Raw genomic sequence first — 16,620 nt, 5'->3', positions numbered from 1 at the left:
AAACGCATCAAGGCAGACATCGCCAAGGCCACGATGCACGCTGTCGATGAGTCCCTCCTCTTTCAGGTCGAGAGCGATGCATCGGACGTAGCTCTGGCCGCCACCCTCAACCAGGCAGGCAGGCCCGTGGCCTTCTTCACCCGCACCCTCCATGCCTCCAAAATTCGGCACTCCTCTGTCGAAAAGGAGGCCCAAGTCATTGTGAAAGCAGAAAGACATTGGAGGCACTACCTGGCCGGCAGGAGATTCACTCTCCTCACTGACCAATGGTCGGTTGCCTTCATGTTTAATAACAAACAGCGGGGCAAGATCAAAAACGATAAGATCTTGAGGTGGCGGATCGAGCTCTCCACCTATAATTACGAGATTTTGTATCGCCTGGGGAAGCTCAACGAGCCCCCTGACGCTCTATCCCGCGGTACATGTGCCAGTGCACAAGTGGACTATCTCCGGGCTCTCCATTATGACCTCTGCCACCCAGGGGTCACCCGGTTCTTCCATTTTATCAAGGTCCGCAACCTGCCCTACTCCATTGAGGAGGGCAGGACCGTCACCAAAGACTGCCAGGTCTGCCCAGAGTGCAAGCTGCACTTCTACCGGCCAGACTGCGTGCATCTAGTGAAGGCCTCCCGTCCCTTTGAGCGCCTCAGCATGTACTTCAAAGGGCCCCTCCCCTCCACCGACCGCAATGCGTACTTTCTGAACGTGATTCATGTGTACTCCCGTTTCCCTTTCACCAGCCCATGACTTCTGCCACGGTCATTAAAGCCCTCCACAGCACCTTCACTCTGTTCGGTTTCCCCACCTACATCCATAGTGATCGGGGATCCGTTTTTATGAACGATGAGCTGCGTCAGTTCCTGCTCAGCAAGGGCAGTGCCTCGAGCAGGACGACCAGCTACAACCCCCGGGGAAAGGGCAGGTGGAGAGGGAGAACGGGGCGGTCTGGAAGGCTGTCCTGCTGGCCCTGCAGTCTAAAACTCTCCCGGTCTCCCGCTGGCAGGAGGTCCTCCCCGAAGTGCTCTACTCCATCCGATCGCTCCTCTGCACCGTGACTAACAAGACCCCTCACGAACGTGTGTTTGCCTTCCCCAGGAAGTCCACCTCCGGGGTCTCGCTCCCAACATGGCTGACAGTTCCTGGACCCACCCTCCTTCGCTAAATGGGCAGGTTTAGTTAACGTGGGAGGTTTTAAAGGCTCAATCAGATTCCTGACCCCAAATCGCCCAATTCCGGCTTTAACTGAGGCATTAAGGTGGCTATATGGGTGACCAACCCACTCCAAGAAGTTAAATTCCATAACAAAGCTGTGAGCCTTGTTGTCATGGAACATTTTAAACTTAACTATTGTGACCAGGGTTTCTCAAGCCCCAGGAAACATTCAGCTTCTCTGAGGTGAAGATTTGGTGAATTCAGTTGCTGTGCCTTTATACCTAGATCAGCATGCCTGCCTGAGGAGCTTTAGTTTGGGCATCCTCCCCAGCCCCCCCAACAGCTGACCTGCTCCATTGTGTCTCAGCTTCTTACTCTTGACCTTCCTTCCTCCATCCTACCAGACTATCTCCATCACCCTTGGCCTCTTCTATCCCTTCCAGCCCTCATTGACTTCTTGCCCCAGGCCCCTGATTCTCTTCACATGCACCTACATCTGCACTGACACTAGGAGGCTGGCACTGGTAACCTACCCTGGGATTGTGCTCACAGTCAAGTCCCAATTTCCTCTCAATATACTCCCCCTCCTACCCACCTTGAGGCTTAACACCACCGAGATCAACAACTCTCCCACTCTGGTGCAGACCTACCTGGTCTTGTTGCTTTCAGTAAAAGTTCCCTGTTTGACGGGAGGCCATGCCTGTCAATCAGAAAAAAACACTTTGCACAGGCTGTATTTGTGGGGTGGTGGTGGTGGGGGGGGGGGGGGGGGGGGGGGGGGGGGGGATGCGGTAAGCACGCAGGTACAGCAGGCAGTAAAGAAGGCAAAGTTGGCCTTCATAGCGAGACATTTGAATACAGGAATGGGGATGTTTTACTGCAATTATATAGGGCATTGATGAGGTCACACCTGGAGTATTGTGTGTAGTTTTGGTGTCTTTATCTGAGGAAGGATGTTCTTGCTGTGGAGAGAGTGCAGCAAAGGTTTACCAGGCTGATTCCTGGGCTGGCGGGGCTGGCATATGAGGAGAGAATAAGTCGATTAGGATTATATTCATTGGAGTTTGGAAGAGTGAGAGGAGGTCTTAAAGAAATTTATAAAATTCTAACAGGATTAGACAGGGTAGATTCAGAAAGAATTCTCAATGGTGGGGGAATCCAGAACTAGGGGTTATAGTTTGAGGATAAGGGGCAAACCTTTTAGGATTGAGGTGAGGAGCAATTGCTTCACCCAGAGAATGGTGAATCTGTGGAATTCACTACCACAGAAAGTAGTCGAGGCCAAAACATTGTGGGATTTCAAGAAGAATTGGATATAGCTTTTGGGGCTAAAGGGGAATGTGGGATCATGGTATTGAACTTGATGATCAGCCAAGATCATAATGAATGGTGGAGCAGGCTCGATGGGCCAAATAGCCTCCTCCTGCTTCTACTTTAAATTCTATGATTGGTATCCTGACTTCAAAATCTAATGATGTGGAGATGCTGGCATTAGACTGGGGTGGGCACAATAAGAAGTCTTACAACACCAGGTTAAAGTCCAACAGGTTTGTTTTGAATCACTAGCTTTTGGAGTGCAGATCCTTCCTCAGGTGCTGCTCCTTTCTTCACCTGAGGAAGGAGCTCCGCTCTGAAAGCTAGTGATTTGTGTTGGTCTTTAACCTGGTGTTTTAAAAATCTAAGCCAGTGTTTCCGGCAGAACTGAAAACAATTGTAGAGTGGTAGCAATTTTAAAAGTAGAACTGTTGATAATCTCTCTCGGGGTGAGTTAGGAAGGAGGGGTTTAAGAAAACAGGAAGGTATCCTTGTACTTTGATTTCCAGCATTAACTGTTTTGTTTTTTGATCGATCGATTACAATATTTTAAGGCATATTGACCAATATATTGGGCACAATTCTCCATTTGGGAGCTTATGTTCTCCCGCTGGAGCTGAATTGCATGTGAGGAACGCAAATCACCGAGCAATTCAGTATTCCTAGGCATGCAAATTTATGCATGGTGAGGAATATGAGGGATTCTTCAGGGAATCCCGCTATCGGGATGCCATGATGAGCAGGCAGCCCAATGGCGAAGTCCCGTGGCCGGCCACACCCCACCTTTCAAACCGCAAAGCAGCCTCATACCCCGGAATTTCTGGGTGCTCCTCAATGGCTCCCTGTGAATGCCTAATTAGGGAGACCCCCCCCCCCCCCCTCCACAGTGACCCCCTAATTAGAGGAATCACCCATAGAGACCCCCTAACTAGAGGGACCTGTAATATCCCACACAGGATCTGCGGGGTGGGAGTGCTCATCTTCCCAGTGCTCCATTTCAGTGTACGAGTACCCCCGCTAACAGTAGTGTATGTCAATTACCCAGTGTATAGAAGTTTGTCCAGTAAGGCACCAATCGGGAAATGTGCATATTATACATCGTTTGTAAATAACCTTAATTTTACTCGGAGTGGACTCTCCATATTCTTATTAAAGAACCCGCCCTCCCAACTTGACAGACCCCCACATGGACCCCCAAAATAGAGGGACCCCACCCCACCTGTGCACAGACCCCCATCCCCAGAAAAAAGACCCCTGTCAAGATGGTAGAGTCGAGGCAGGAGAAGTGACACGCTTCAGTGATTAGAATGCACTTGCCTCCCTTCGATGTGATTGATGTTTATAAACATTGGGGTTTCAGCACTTAGGGATACTCATCCATGAAGGGAGATTAATGAATCAAGGCTGCAGCTCTTTATGTGGAAGCTGTCAATCATAGCCCATTACTGGAAATGAATGAATAGGTGCAGATACAGGATGTGAGGGGTTTGAACACAGGTCACAGCAGTTCTTTTCCAGGAATAGACACGTGGTGCTTCCAGGTAAGAGATACAACTGTAATTTCTGTCACTGCCCCTGTCTGGACTGCTCTCTAGCTTCCAGCAGGGGTCTGTTTTCTCCAGGGGGTGGGAGGGCGTCCTTGTAGGAGGTCCTTGTGGGAGTCCCTCTAGTTAGGAGGTGTCTTGGGGAGTCCCCTATTTAGTTAGTCTCTTGCAGGGGGCTCTCCTATTTTAGACGGTCTCTGGGGCGTCTGTGGGGGGTGAGGGGGGGGTCTGGTAGAGGAGGGGTGGGCAGGTTGTGCATTGTCAGGGGTAAATTGGCCCTCGGATAGACTTTGGGGACAACTCCCTTAAGGCCCACTGCGAGGTCCACCATGTCAGGCTCACGTTTGTGTGACCTGTTGTGATTTCCACCCACGTGATTCCCAGCCCAGAGGAGACACATTTGCAATCACTTACATCCTCCTGCTGGCGCGTGGGCGCGAACCCCGATCCTATTACCAGCCGTGGGGTGGGGGGGTCCAAACATCGGAAATGGGCGTGGATCCCGATTCTGACAGATGCCCGTTTCTCCGTCCCACCGTAAAACAAGCTTTGGCCATCCCGGGACAGAGAATTCACCCCATTATCTACCAGCCACATGCTGGTAATTGGAATGCAGATGTGAGTAATTGCATTTCCACTTAGTAAATGTTTATCAGACAATATAGGCCAAGTGATCTCAGTATTTCTCGTTGTATAAACATATATAATTCATCTTTTTTGTATGTTTCTTGGTAAAATCAGAATCTGTTTTTGATCATTAAATCCTTTGCTTCTTTGGTGACTGAATGATGGTAAAATTACTGCATGTGGTTTAAGCAGTATCACACAACCCAAGCAGGGGTAAAGCCCATTCACTTTGCAGAGTGAAATCAGGCTCTATCTTTCAGTCAGCAGTTTCGATGGGAGCGAAATCGATTTAGATTAAAATAGTAACCATACCTCGGGGCAATATGGTGACAGGAGTGGTTAGCACTGCTGCCTCATGGTGCCGAGGACCCAGGTTCGATCCTAGTCCCGGGCTACTGTCCATGTGGAGTTTGCACATTCTCCCCGTGTCCCCTCAACCCAAAAACGTGTGCAATGTAGGTGAATTGGCCACACTAAATTGCCCCTTAATTGGGAAAAGAAGAATTGGGTAATCCAAGTTTTTAAAAAAAAACAGTGACCATACCGATTTCAATCTACTGGGCAATCAACTTGGCAATATTTGCCGTTGGAAGAAACACTGGGTGCAATTCTCCAGCATGATTTCTAAGTGTGGTACCGGGCAGGATCTGCTGCAAGCTTCCCAGCACACAGCCCGGCTATTCAATGTTAATTGGTCCACTTAACGAGGCCTCATGGGCTTCGCGCCGCAAATGAAAGCTCGGCAGCTGATTCGCCCCGACCTCGCTTGCCACCCCTAATGAGGTCAGCAGCACATAAACAGACCTTGCCCAGCCAACTCCAGCCAGCTCCTAACAATGGCGCCGAGAAGACCGGCTCCAAGATTTGGAGACATGGACTGGGGAGGTTCGTAGAGGGTGAGCCACAGTGCAGCCAATAGCAAGTGCCACCTGGGACGAAGTGGCAGCGGCCGCAGCTTGGAAAGCCTGACCAGGAGGGCTGTCCTCCAGTGCCTCAAGAAGGTCAACAATTGACACCAGGCAACACGGGTGAGTTGACACCAACCCCACCCCTCCCGAGACCTTTCTGCCCCCACGTGAAGACGGCCGGGTCCTCAGAGTGTTGGGCAGATCACTGCACGTAGGCCGCCGCCTCAAGCCTCTGAAGATTCTGCTGCTGCCGCCATCTCTGGCATCATTAGGGTCTGTTCTGCGGGGTCCAAAATACTGTCCGCAGCATTCTATAAGGAATTGGGAGAGGGTCTTCGACTGACAAACACCTTGTGTCCCTCCATTGATTTCCCCCCCTTCCTTCCTTCCCCCACACTCGGTACACCCAGCCCACGTGCTCCCAGCAGCAGCAGCGCCACTCAACAGAACCCAGAGTCTGTACCCACAGACACCAGCATATAACTTCACCTGGACCAGGCGCTGGTCCCCTCCCCATTGCAATCACCCACCCTCCGGCCGGGTGGGCTGAGGCCTCAGCACTGGGTGGGGATTATGGATAGTCAGTGGGGCAGTGATGCACAATCAATTGCACAAAGACGAGAGTTGAATACAACTGAGGCTTTATTGCTGTAAGATGTGTGGCCTCCCACAGCAGCTGGCGAAAATGGCTGCAGCATGGAGGACACACACATTTATACTCCGCCTACTGGGCGGAGCCAGCAGGCAAAGACTACCGACGTACCTGTTGTACAGGTCCTACTATACATCACCTAATATAGGTGCAACAGTGGTTTACCACAGGCAGACAGGCATGGGCTAGTGTACACATTTTCCAGGGGTTGGTGTGGTGGAGCAGAGAGTGGTTGCCCCCAGCATCCCCCCCCCCCCCCCCCCCCCACCACCATGGCAGCCCACCCCTGCGGAGGGTGCTCCCCCAGCCAAGGGGGTGGCGGCATTGTGGTATTGCCACTGGACTAGTAATCCCGAGACCCCAGGGTAATGCTCTGGGGTTCCAGGTTCGAATCCCACCATGGCAGACGGTGAAATTTGAATTCAATAAAAATTTGGAATTAAATATCTAAAGATTACCATGAAACCATTGCTGATCGTTGTGAACTATGATTCTACTATCTGAATGCAGATTGTACAGTTGTGGCAAATATCTGGTACCTACTGTTCCAGGATGCATCAATTGCATTCAGTTATCAGAGGATCTGGCAAACTGGAGCATTAACATGGTTCGTTGGGAGTAGCTTGTGAGATTTTCACAGTGACTGAATTTACCCATTTCAAGTCTAATATAATTACAAAAGAGCTGATATACTTTTTCTTGAGGAACCAGTCAAGAGGAAACTTTCATACAGCTAGTGTTTATCGAATTTGAACCTGGCTCCTAGAGATTAAAAGCTAATATTTAACCAACTGTCCCATTCTCTCTCCATAGTTCAGTCGTCTAACAGTAGACTCCAGCCTTTCTTGTAACCCTTGATTTTAAATATCTCCCTTGTCTCTTTGTAATCCAAGATGAATATTTGCATTCTTGTTGTTGGCTAAGCTTCGGTGTGCTCATACTATTTCTATCAGATTCTCATAAAAACGAATATGAAGTTAAATGTGTTCTATGGTGAACAAGCTATTTATACTTCCATTTTTACACTATTACTTCAAAATGTTCCTGTTGAACATCTGATATAACTAACACCTAATGCACATCGTCAATTTTTCTGGAAATAGATTTTTTTCTGTTTTTATTTCTTGTCGCATGGCAATTGCAGCCTTTTTTGCCGTCTTTACAAGGCTTGCGCAGAAATTACAAGGCTCTATCAGATTTGCGTAGAGTGGCCGCCGACCACGCCGGCGCCAATAGCGCCAATTCTCTGCTCTCCGGAGAATCGGCGGACCGGCGTCGGGGCAAGATCGCGCAATTTGCACTTGTCCCGTGATGCACAATCAATGGACACGAAACGTAGGGGAAGTCCGAAACGAAAGGCTTTAATCAGCAGGAAGTGAGCCCGGCAGCAGACGTACAGAAATGGCCTGGCTGCTGGGGAACACTGGTTCTTATACAACGCCTCATAGGCGGAGCTACCTTCCTCTTAGCCAATAGGAATACGGAGAACACAATACTTGGGCCAATGGGCAGCGAGCCCTCTGCACCAATGGCAGCTCACACTCCCAGGTACCGTAATACGCCTAGTCATACTACCACATTCACCCCTTGTTGAGAAAGGAACCGGGGGGGGGGGGGCGTGTACGGGGAATGTGGACATGGAGAGAGGGGGGGGTGTCCCATGCGAGTGGGTAAGAGACTGGTATTATGATTAGTGATGTTGGATCGTACCTCTTCAACGGTGGCTGCCCACTGGCCTGCAACTATGTACAGGGTCGAGTCAGAACACAGTAACTATATACAGGTTTGAGAGAAAATAAAACGAGAGAACAAGCAAGAACAAGGGTCCATCAACAGTTCACATAGACTTGATCAGCCAATCGGGCACCTTGGACGTCCTGTGCGACCTGCGTAGCTTCGCTGGAGATGTTGGAGTTGTGGGCGTCTGTGACTCCGGGAGCGATGATCCGATCCTTGTGGCTGCGTCCGTACCCCTAGTCGGAGCTGCTGAGGGCCAGGCCGGGGGAGGGTCATCCGGTCCTCTAGGCAGCGCGTGTAAGGGTGTTGGCGGGCAAGGGAGGGGAGCGCCTGCCGGGAGCAGTTGCGGTTGGGGGGTGGTTGGGGGGGGGGCTGGCGCCGGGGGCGATGGTCGGGATCCAGCGGGTACCAGGTTCCATAGGGAGACCATGTCCTGTCGGCCGTCGGGATACTCCACATATGTGTACTGCGGGTTCGCGTGGAGCAGCTGGACCCTCTCGACCAACGGGTCCGACTTGTGCACCCGCACGTGTTTCCGGAGCAGGATGGGCCCGGGGGTAGCCAGCCAGGTCAGGAGCGGGGTCCCTGAGGAAGACTTCATGGGAAAAACAAGAAGGCATTTGTGAGGCGTTGATTAGTGGATGTGCAAGGAAGTGACCGGATTGAGTGGAGGGCGTCTGGGAGGATCTCTTGCCAGCGGGAGACTGGGAGATTTCTGCACCGTAGGGCCAGCAGGACGGTCTTCCAGACCGTACCGTTCTCCCTCTCGACCTGTCCGTTACCCCTGGGGTTGTAACTGGTCGTCCTGCTGGAGGCGATGCCCCTGCTGAGCAGGAATTGACGCAGTTCGTCACTCATAAAGGAGGACCCCCTATCGCTATGAATGTAAGCGGGGAATCCGAACAGGGAGAAAATGGTGTGTTGGGCTTTAATGATGGTGGGTGTGGTCATGTCGGGCAGGGGATGGCGAACGGGAAGCGGGAGTACTCGTCAATCACGTTGAGGAAGTACGTGTTGCGGTTGGTAGAGGGGAAAGGACCTTTGAAGTCCATGCTGAGGCGCTCAAAGGGGCGGGAAGCCTTTATCAGATGCGCTTTTTCGGGGCGGTAGAAGTGTGGCTTACACTCCGCGCAGATGTGGCATTCCCTAGTGACTGTCCTGACCTCCTCGATGGAGTAGGGCAGGTTGCGGGTCTTGATAAAGTGAAAAAAGCGGGTGACCCCCCAGGTGGCAGAGGTCCGCGTGGAGGGTTCGAAGGCGGTCCACTTGTGCGTTGGCACAGGTGCCGCGGGACAGGGCATCGGGAGGCTCGTTCAGCTTCCCAGGACGATACAAGATGTCGTAGTTGTAGGTGGACAGTTCGATCCTCCACCGCAAGATCTTGTCGTTCTTTATCTTGCCCCTCTGTGCATTGTCGAACATGAAAGCCACTGACCGTTGGTCTGTGAGGAGGTTGAACCTCCTGCCGGCCAGATAGTGCCTCCAATGTCGCACAGCTTCTACTATGGCCTGCGCTTCCTTCTCGACCGAGGAGTGGTGGATTTCGGAAGCGTGGAGGGTACGGGAGAAGAAGGCCACGGGTCTGCCCGCTTGGTTGAGGGTGGCCGCCAGAGCTACATCGGACGTGTCGCTCTTGACCTGGAAGGGGAGGGACTCGTTGATAGCTCGCATCGTGGCCGTTGCAATATCTGCTTTGATGCGGCTAAAGGACTCCATCGGCAGGGGGAACGTGGCTGATTGGATGAGGGGACGGGCTTTGCCGGCTGTGGTAGTATGACTAGGGGTATTACGGTACCTTGGAAATGAGCTGCTGTTGGTGCAGAGGACTCGCTGCCCATTGGCCCGGGTAAGTCATGTGCCTCTCAGCCGATTGGCTCAGAAGTAGGTAGCTCCGCCTACAAGGCGGGATATAAGAACCCGTGCTTTCCTGCAGTCGGCCTTTCTTCTGTACGTCTGCTGCCGGGCACACGTTTTGTGCATTAAAGCCTATTGTTTGGATCTCATCTTCGTCTTGTGTCCATTGATGGTGCATCAATTTAATGCACAATTTTTTAAAGGATGGAGCTTCGTATCAAGCCGGAGTGCCTTCGACTCAGCCCGCACGCAGCAGATGCAACAGCAGCATTTAAACATTGGCTGCCGTGTTTCAATAGCTACTTGAGCATAGCCGAAAACCGCCCGACGAGGGAACAAAAACTGCATATCCTCCACTCGTGCATTGGCACCGCCGTCTATACGCTCATAGAGGACACAACAGACTATGACGCAGCCATGGACTTGCTTAAGGGACATTTCATCCGGCCGGTGAACCAGGTCTATGCACGGCACTTACTGGCCACGAGACAGCAATTCCCTGGTGAGTCTTTAGACGAATTCTACTGGGCCCTCCTTGTTCTGGGGAGAAACTGCACCTGCCCACAAGTTTCTGCGGCCGAGCACACCGAACTTTTAATCAGAGACGCTTTTGTTGCGGGTATGCAATCTTCCCAGATCCGCCAGAGACTCTTGGAGAAAGAAACTTTAAGCCTCACCGAAGCACGGGCCCTCGCCTCCTCTCCAGATGTTGCTAATCGCAATGCCCGCGCGTACGCTCCCGACTGCGCGGCGGCCCCCTGGGCAGCATGGAACACGACCCCGCTCACCTCCGCAGACTCGAACCCCCCTCAGGCCTGCGCCGCAGGACACCCCGATAAACCCACGGTGCCCCGCTGCTACGTTTGCGGCCGGATGACGACTCGGAGTTCCTGCCACGACTCGCCTCAGTAACATTGGACCAGTCACGGCCCCGCACGCTGTCCACGGCGACCACGAAGATCCTTCTCAACGGCCATGAGACGAGCTGCCTACTGGACTCCGGGAGCACAGAAAGTTTCATCCACCCCGCCACAGTAAGACGCTGCGCACTTCCCGTTTACCCGGTGAAACAAAGAATCGCTCTGGCCTCTGGTTCGCACTCGGTCCAGATCACAGGGTGCTCTTCGTCCTTTCCCACCTCTGCGCAGCAGCACTCCTGGGGTTAGATTTCCAGTGCAACCTCCAGAGTTTAACGTTCAAATTTGGCGGCCCTATGCCCTCCCGTGACTGGTCCAATGTTACTGAGCCGAGTTGTGGCAGGAACTCTGAGTCGTCATCCGGCAGCGAGTGGTCACTTGCGGGGTCCTTGGTGCTGATCCCAGATGGTGGCGCCCGTCGGCCGCACGTGGTGGGGAGTGAACAAAATAGCGGTGCTCGGGGGTCGCACGTGGATTCGGGGGCCCAAACTGGCGGCGCTCGGGGATCGCACGTGGCGTGCCGGGCCGTGACTGGTCCAATGTTACTACGGCGAGTCGTGGCAGGAACTCGTCAAGGACGGGGGATCGACATTGAGGGTCGCAAGGCTGCAGACATTGAGGGGGGCATAGGGCCGCCGAATTTGAATGTTAGGCTCTGGAGGTTACACTGGAAGTCTAACCCCAGGAGTGCTGCCACGCAGAGGTGAGGGAGGACGAATAGCTTGTAGTTTTTAAATTCCCTCCCCTGGACCGTGAGGTCCGCTATGCAGCACCCCGTGATCTGTACTGAGTGAGAGCCGGAGGCCAGGGAGATTTTTTGCTTAATCGGGTAGACCGGGAGAGCGCAGCGTCTTACCATGGCAGGGTGGACGAAACTCTCTGTGCTCCCGGAGTCCAGCAGGCAGTTCATCCCGTTGAGCAAAATCTTCGTGGTCGCTGTGGAGAGGGTACGGGGCCGAGACTGATCCAGCGTGACTGAAGCGAGTCGTGGCAGATAGTCGGAGTCTTCATCAGGCAGGGAGTAGTCACCCGCGGGGTGCTCGGAGCCGATCTAGGATGGCGGCGCCCGTCAGCCGCACATGGTGGGGGGTGGAGAAAATGGCGGCGCCCTTTCCCCGCACATGGAGTCGGAGGTCCAAAATGGCGGCGCCTGGGGGTCGCACATGGCGTCAGGGGCGTAAAACGGCGGCGCCCGGGAATCACACGTGGCGTTGGGGGATGGGGGCAGCGAGGTCCGTGGGCCGCACGGGGCCCTTGAAGAGAGCGAGGGGGGAGTCCCGCGGTCGGTGCTTGGGACCGCAGCGACCGCCTTTGCCTGGCAAACGGCCACAAAGTGGCCCTACTTCCCGCAGCCCTTGCAGGTTGTGGAACGAGCCGGGCAGCGCTGACGGGGGTGCTTCGCCTGGCCGCAGAAATAGCAACGGGGCCCCGCGGGTTTATCGGGGTGCCCTGCGGCGCAGGCCTGGAAGGGTCCGAGTCCGTGGGGGAGAGAGAGGCCATGTTCCACGCTGCCCAGGGGGCCGCCGCGCGGTCGGGGGCGTACGAGCGAGCGTTTCAGTTTGCGACGTCTAGGGAGGAGGCGAGGGCCCGTGCCTCCGTGAGGCTGAAAGTTTCTCTCTCTCAACAGTCTTTGGCGAATCTGCGAGGACTGCATACCTGCAACAAAGGCGTCTCGAATCAGGAGTTCAGTATGCTCAGCAGCAGACACCTGTGGGCAGCCGCAGTTCTTCCCCAGCACGAGGAGGGCACGGTAAAAATCGTCCAGTGACTCACCAGGTATCTGCTGCCTTGTGGCTAGTACGTGCCGAGCGTAGACTTGGTTCACCGGCCGTATGAAGTGTCCTTTGAGTAGGTCCATAGCCGCGTCGTAGTCTGTCGTGTCCTCTGTGAGCGTGTATATGGCGGTGCCGACGCATAAGTGGAGGATGTGCAGTTTCTGCTCCCTCGTCGGGACGTTTTCCGCCGTGCTAATGTAACTGTTGAAGCAAGCCAGCCAGTGCTTAAATGCGGCTGTTGCATTCGCTGCGTGAGGGCTGAGTCGAAGACACTCTGGCTTGATGCGGAGCTCCACCCTTTAAAATCTTGCTGATTAAATTGATGCACAATCAATTTGAACGCGGAATTCGCACTTGTCCCGTGATGCACAATCAATGGACACGAAACGTAGGGGAAGTCCGAAACGAAAGGCTTTAATCAGCAGGAAGTGAGCCCGGCAGCAGACGTACAGAAATGGCCTGGCTGCTGGGGAACACGGGTTCTTATACCCGGCCTCGTAGGCGGAGCTACCTTCCTCTTAGCCAATAGGAATATGGAGAACACGATACTTGGGCCAATGGGTAACGAGCCCTCTGCACCAATGGCAGCTCACACTCCCAGGTACCGTAATACCCCTAGTCATACTACCACATCCCGCCGATTCTCCAGCCCGGCCTGGGCTGAGAGAATCCTGGCCGTTATGTTTCTTTTATTAAATTATTTCTTGTGGTTGTAAATGCTAAAATCAGTGATCAAACTTGTAAAAAAAAACATGACGTTGGTGAGAATCTTCCGATTAACAAGCCAAACTGCTGAATTGTAATTTAAGATAGTCTCCTGATAGATTATATTGTTGTGCAAGATTTTGATTCTGCACTGAACCTTGAATGAAGGTTTCAAGTTCAGGCCTGTCACTGCTGAGTTTTTTTTTATTCGTTCATGGGACATGTGCGTTGCAGGCTGTGCCAGCATTTATTGCCCACCCCTAATTGCCCCTGAGGGAGCAGTTAAGAACCACTGTCACATGTAGGCCAGGCAGGTAAGGGTGACAGATTTCCTTCCCTAAAGGGCATTAGTGAAGTAGATGTTTTTTTTACGACAATCGATTCATAGTCATCATCAGACTTTTATTTCCAGATTTTTATTGAATTCAAATTTCACCATCTACAGTGGCGGGATTTGAACCTGGGTCCCCAAAGCATTACTCCGGGTCTCTGGTTTACCAGTCCAGTGACAATACCACTACGCCACCACCTCCCCAATGACCTAACCTGAGTTGACAACAAGGACAATAAAATTGGACATGGTGCTCTTTGATTCGGGAAGGAAAGGAAGTCAGCCAGAATTCATGCACTTTTATTTAATGATCAGGTTGACAAGTTTATTAGGTGAGCACAGGATTGAACACGTCAGTTCCATTGTCAAATTGCCTGCCACCATTCACTGCCCAAGCTCCTGCATGAAGGATGGACCTTTCTGTGGGGTGCAGTGAACAACCAGCACAGACCCATAACCCTGAATGAATGGGCATCTTCGGTGAAGGGGAGAAAATGTGACTGGCAAGAATGTAAACACAAATATTCTCACCATCAAATGTGATTGAGTTCAAATACAGGTATTTAAATACAGAATATGTTGAACTGCTAATGTACATTTTTAAATATACAAATATGTTGGCAAAATCTTTGAAACAGCTGTTTGGAAATATGAAATATATTTTTGTTACTCAGTTTACTTTTTAAAACCTTGCCTTGCCTTAGTGGCAGAAGATTCAGCTGACTAGCAGATAAATAGTTTAATTTATTTTTCATCTAATGCTTTGCTTCGGGCAGTTATTGGATTACTACATGGAGGGCTTTTTCGAAATATTTGAAGAAGGCTTTCTTGGCAGTCGCCTAATATTGCAATTCGAACCACTTTGAACAATAGAAACAATTTGTACAGCACAGCTGCCAATGTTTAGGCAGTTAGCAGCGCTGTGACCTAGATTTCAAATGCACTTAAAAATAGAGAGCTGTGCTATTTCCCAGTGACATACAGGCGTGATTAACAGAAACATTTCAAAGTGCGATTTCGAGCGCGTTTGGCAGGGTGTTTTGCGACGACTACAATGTCGAGATGGAGACCGCTATTCAACGGCACTTAACTGTTTTTGGGGCCTTGGGGAGCTTCACACCGGTCGAGGCCACACGTTGAAATGTTTCTGGTACTGGGGATCTGAACTCGCCAGCAAGGTGGGCTACTTAGAAATTGAGGTGTCATTTTGAAATGCTGACCCCGATCTCTATGTGAGATTGAGGGCCCCCCACACACCACTTTCAGGATCCCCCTTTCAGGACCCACCCACCTTCACCTGCACCCTTTTTGCGGCCCTTTCATACTGCCCCCCCCCCCCGTCCTTTCATGGGCATGCCCCCCATAGGCCCTGACCACTGGCAGTGCCACCTGGGCACCTTGACACTGCCAGCTGGGCACCTGGGCAATGCCCCTGGAACCCTGGTAGTGTCAGGGTGCCCAGTTGGCACCGGGTGAGTGCCTGGTGGCATTGCTAGTGTACCACTTCTAGGGTGCCCCATTGGCAGTGCCAACCCTTCCCTGTCCGACCACTCAGGGAACTCTAATGGTCTCCGAGACCCATCAAGTTGCCATCATGCCTGGTCCACGCTTATGGAAACCAGTGGTAATCGGCGCCTGGTTGAGGCCTCGCATGCGCAGCAGTTGACTCCCGGGCACTGGGTAAATGCAGGGTTGGGATATTCGTGAGCCTAATTGTGAATCCTCTCCCGGGATTCACCCATCGCTTCCGGCTCTGTGCCAGGAGCAACATGGTGGCTGAATTGCTCCCTTCTAGTGTCATTTTGCGTGAGAAGGCAGGGTGTTTCCTGGTCTGGATCTCACCCACACTTCTCGTCATTTGTTTGAGTCTTGGGGAGTTTCTCTCCAATCGAGTCCACACTTAGAAATGTTTTCATCAGTGGGGAACTGAACTCGCCGGCAGGACCAGCCCCTCAGAGATCGGGGTGCCATTTTGAAATGGTGCCCCGATCATTCAGTGAACCTGAGGGTCCCCCACACCCCCCAGCCACGAGACACCTCTCTATGGGGTCGCCATGGGCCCTCACATCCTTTTAGGCTCCCCCACTCTTCTTTTCAGGGTTCCTCATCACTCCTACAAACTTTATGAAGCCCCTTCATACCCCTCCCCTCCTACCCCCATTCACCTCTCCACTCTTTGTACCCCCGTTTCAAGGACATGGCCCCCCCATTAGGCCCCGTTCCTCTATGGGATGGAGAATCAGGCATTGGGGCAAAATTGAGATCGGCGCCGGGTGCCGACCCAAACATCATGTTCCGACCCCTCGCTGCTGACATGAACAAGTTCCGTCGCACGCCAACAGGAGCATGAAAGTAAATGCAAATGGGGGGTGGCGCAGTGGTTAGCACTGCTGCCACATGGCGCCAAGGACCCAGGTTTGATCCAGCCCCGGTCACTATGCGTGTGGAGTTTGCACATTCTCCCCATGTCTGTAATGGTCTTACCCCCGCAAACCCAAAGATGTGCAGGGTAGGTGGATTGGCCACACTAAATTGAGGCTATGTCCGGAGCATGTTGTAATGATATGTACGTTGACTGGGATGTAAAGAGTTAACAAGTTAATGATAATGCTCCTTACCACTATAAGGAACCACTGAACAGTCATACATATCATGTGACTTCGGGGATTCTGGGATTAGAAGATGATTAGATGATTAGAAGTTAAAGAATTAGGAGAGAGCTGGAAGAGTGCCAGGCATAGAGAGCAGTTGTGTATTTGAGAGCTCTGCAGTTAGAGATAGCATAGTTTTATACAATAACCTTCTACATAGGAATGCGATCAAATCTTAGTTAGTAGTGTAACAAATTTATAGTTTTGTTTGTTAGCCAAGCTTTATGTTCTTTATTCAAAACTACGCACCTGAGCCATCCATGTAAAGCAGAATGGAGAATATAACATTTGTGTCTAGTCTTATGATGAAAAAGTCGGCACTGCCCCACATCGATGCCACGCCCAGTGGAGGGCTAGTAGCCGTGCCACATGAAATCTCCGACGTTCCTGACAGAACCAGCTGGAGAATTACCTGGTCCGTATCTGTGCATGCGCACAGCGACCTGCAGCGGT

General features: G+C 52.1%; 1 protein-coding gene across 10 annotated transcripts in view; it reads left to right on the top strand.

Moving 5' to 3' along the window:
* Positions 1-16,620, top strand: part of cobl (cordon-bleu WH2 repeat protein) — a 509,208-nt gene that overhangs the window by 121,817 nt on the left and 370,771 nt on the right. Inside the window, exon 1 of one of the 10 annotated variants that reach the window (XM_038797759.1) lies at positions 13,952-14,075. The exons of the other annotated variants lie outside the window; for them this stretch is intronic. The gene's annotated coding sequence lies outside the window, so the exon portion shown is untranslated. Of the gene's footprint in view, positions 1-13,951; positions 14,076-16,620 lie in introns of those variants that run through there. 10 annotated transcript variants of the gene reach the window in all.

The sequence above is a fragment of the Scyliorhinus canicula genome, chromosome 5 (assembly GCF_902713615.1).
Source record: "Scyliorhinus canicula chromosome 5, sScyCan1.1, whole genome shotgun sequence".
Lineage (NCBI taxonomy): Eukaryota > Metazoa > Chordata > Chondrichthyes > Carcharhiniformes > Scyliorhinidae > Scyliorhinus > Scyliorhinus canicula.
Note: the sequence above shows the minus strand (reverse complement) of the source record. Positions and strands in the feature narration are given on the sequence as shown.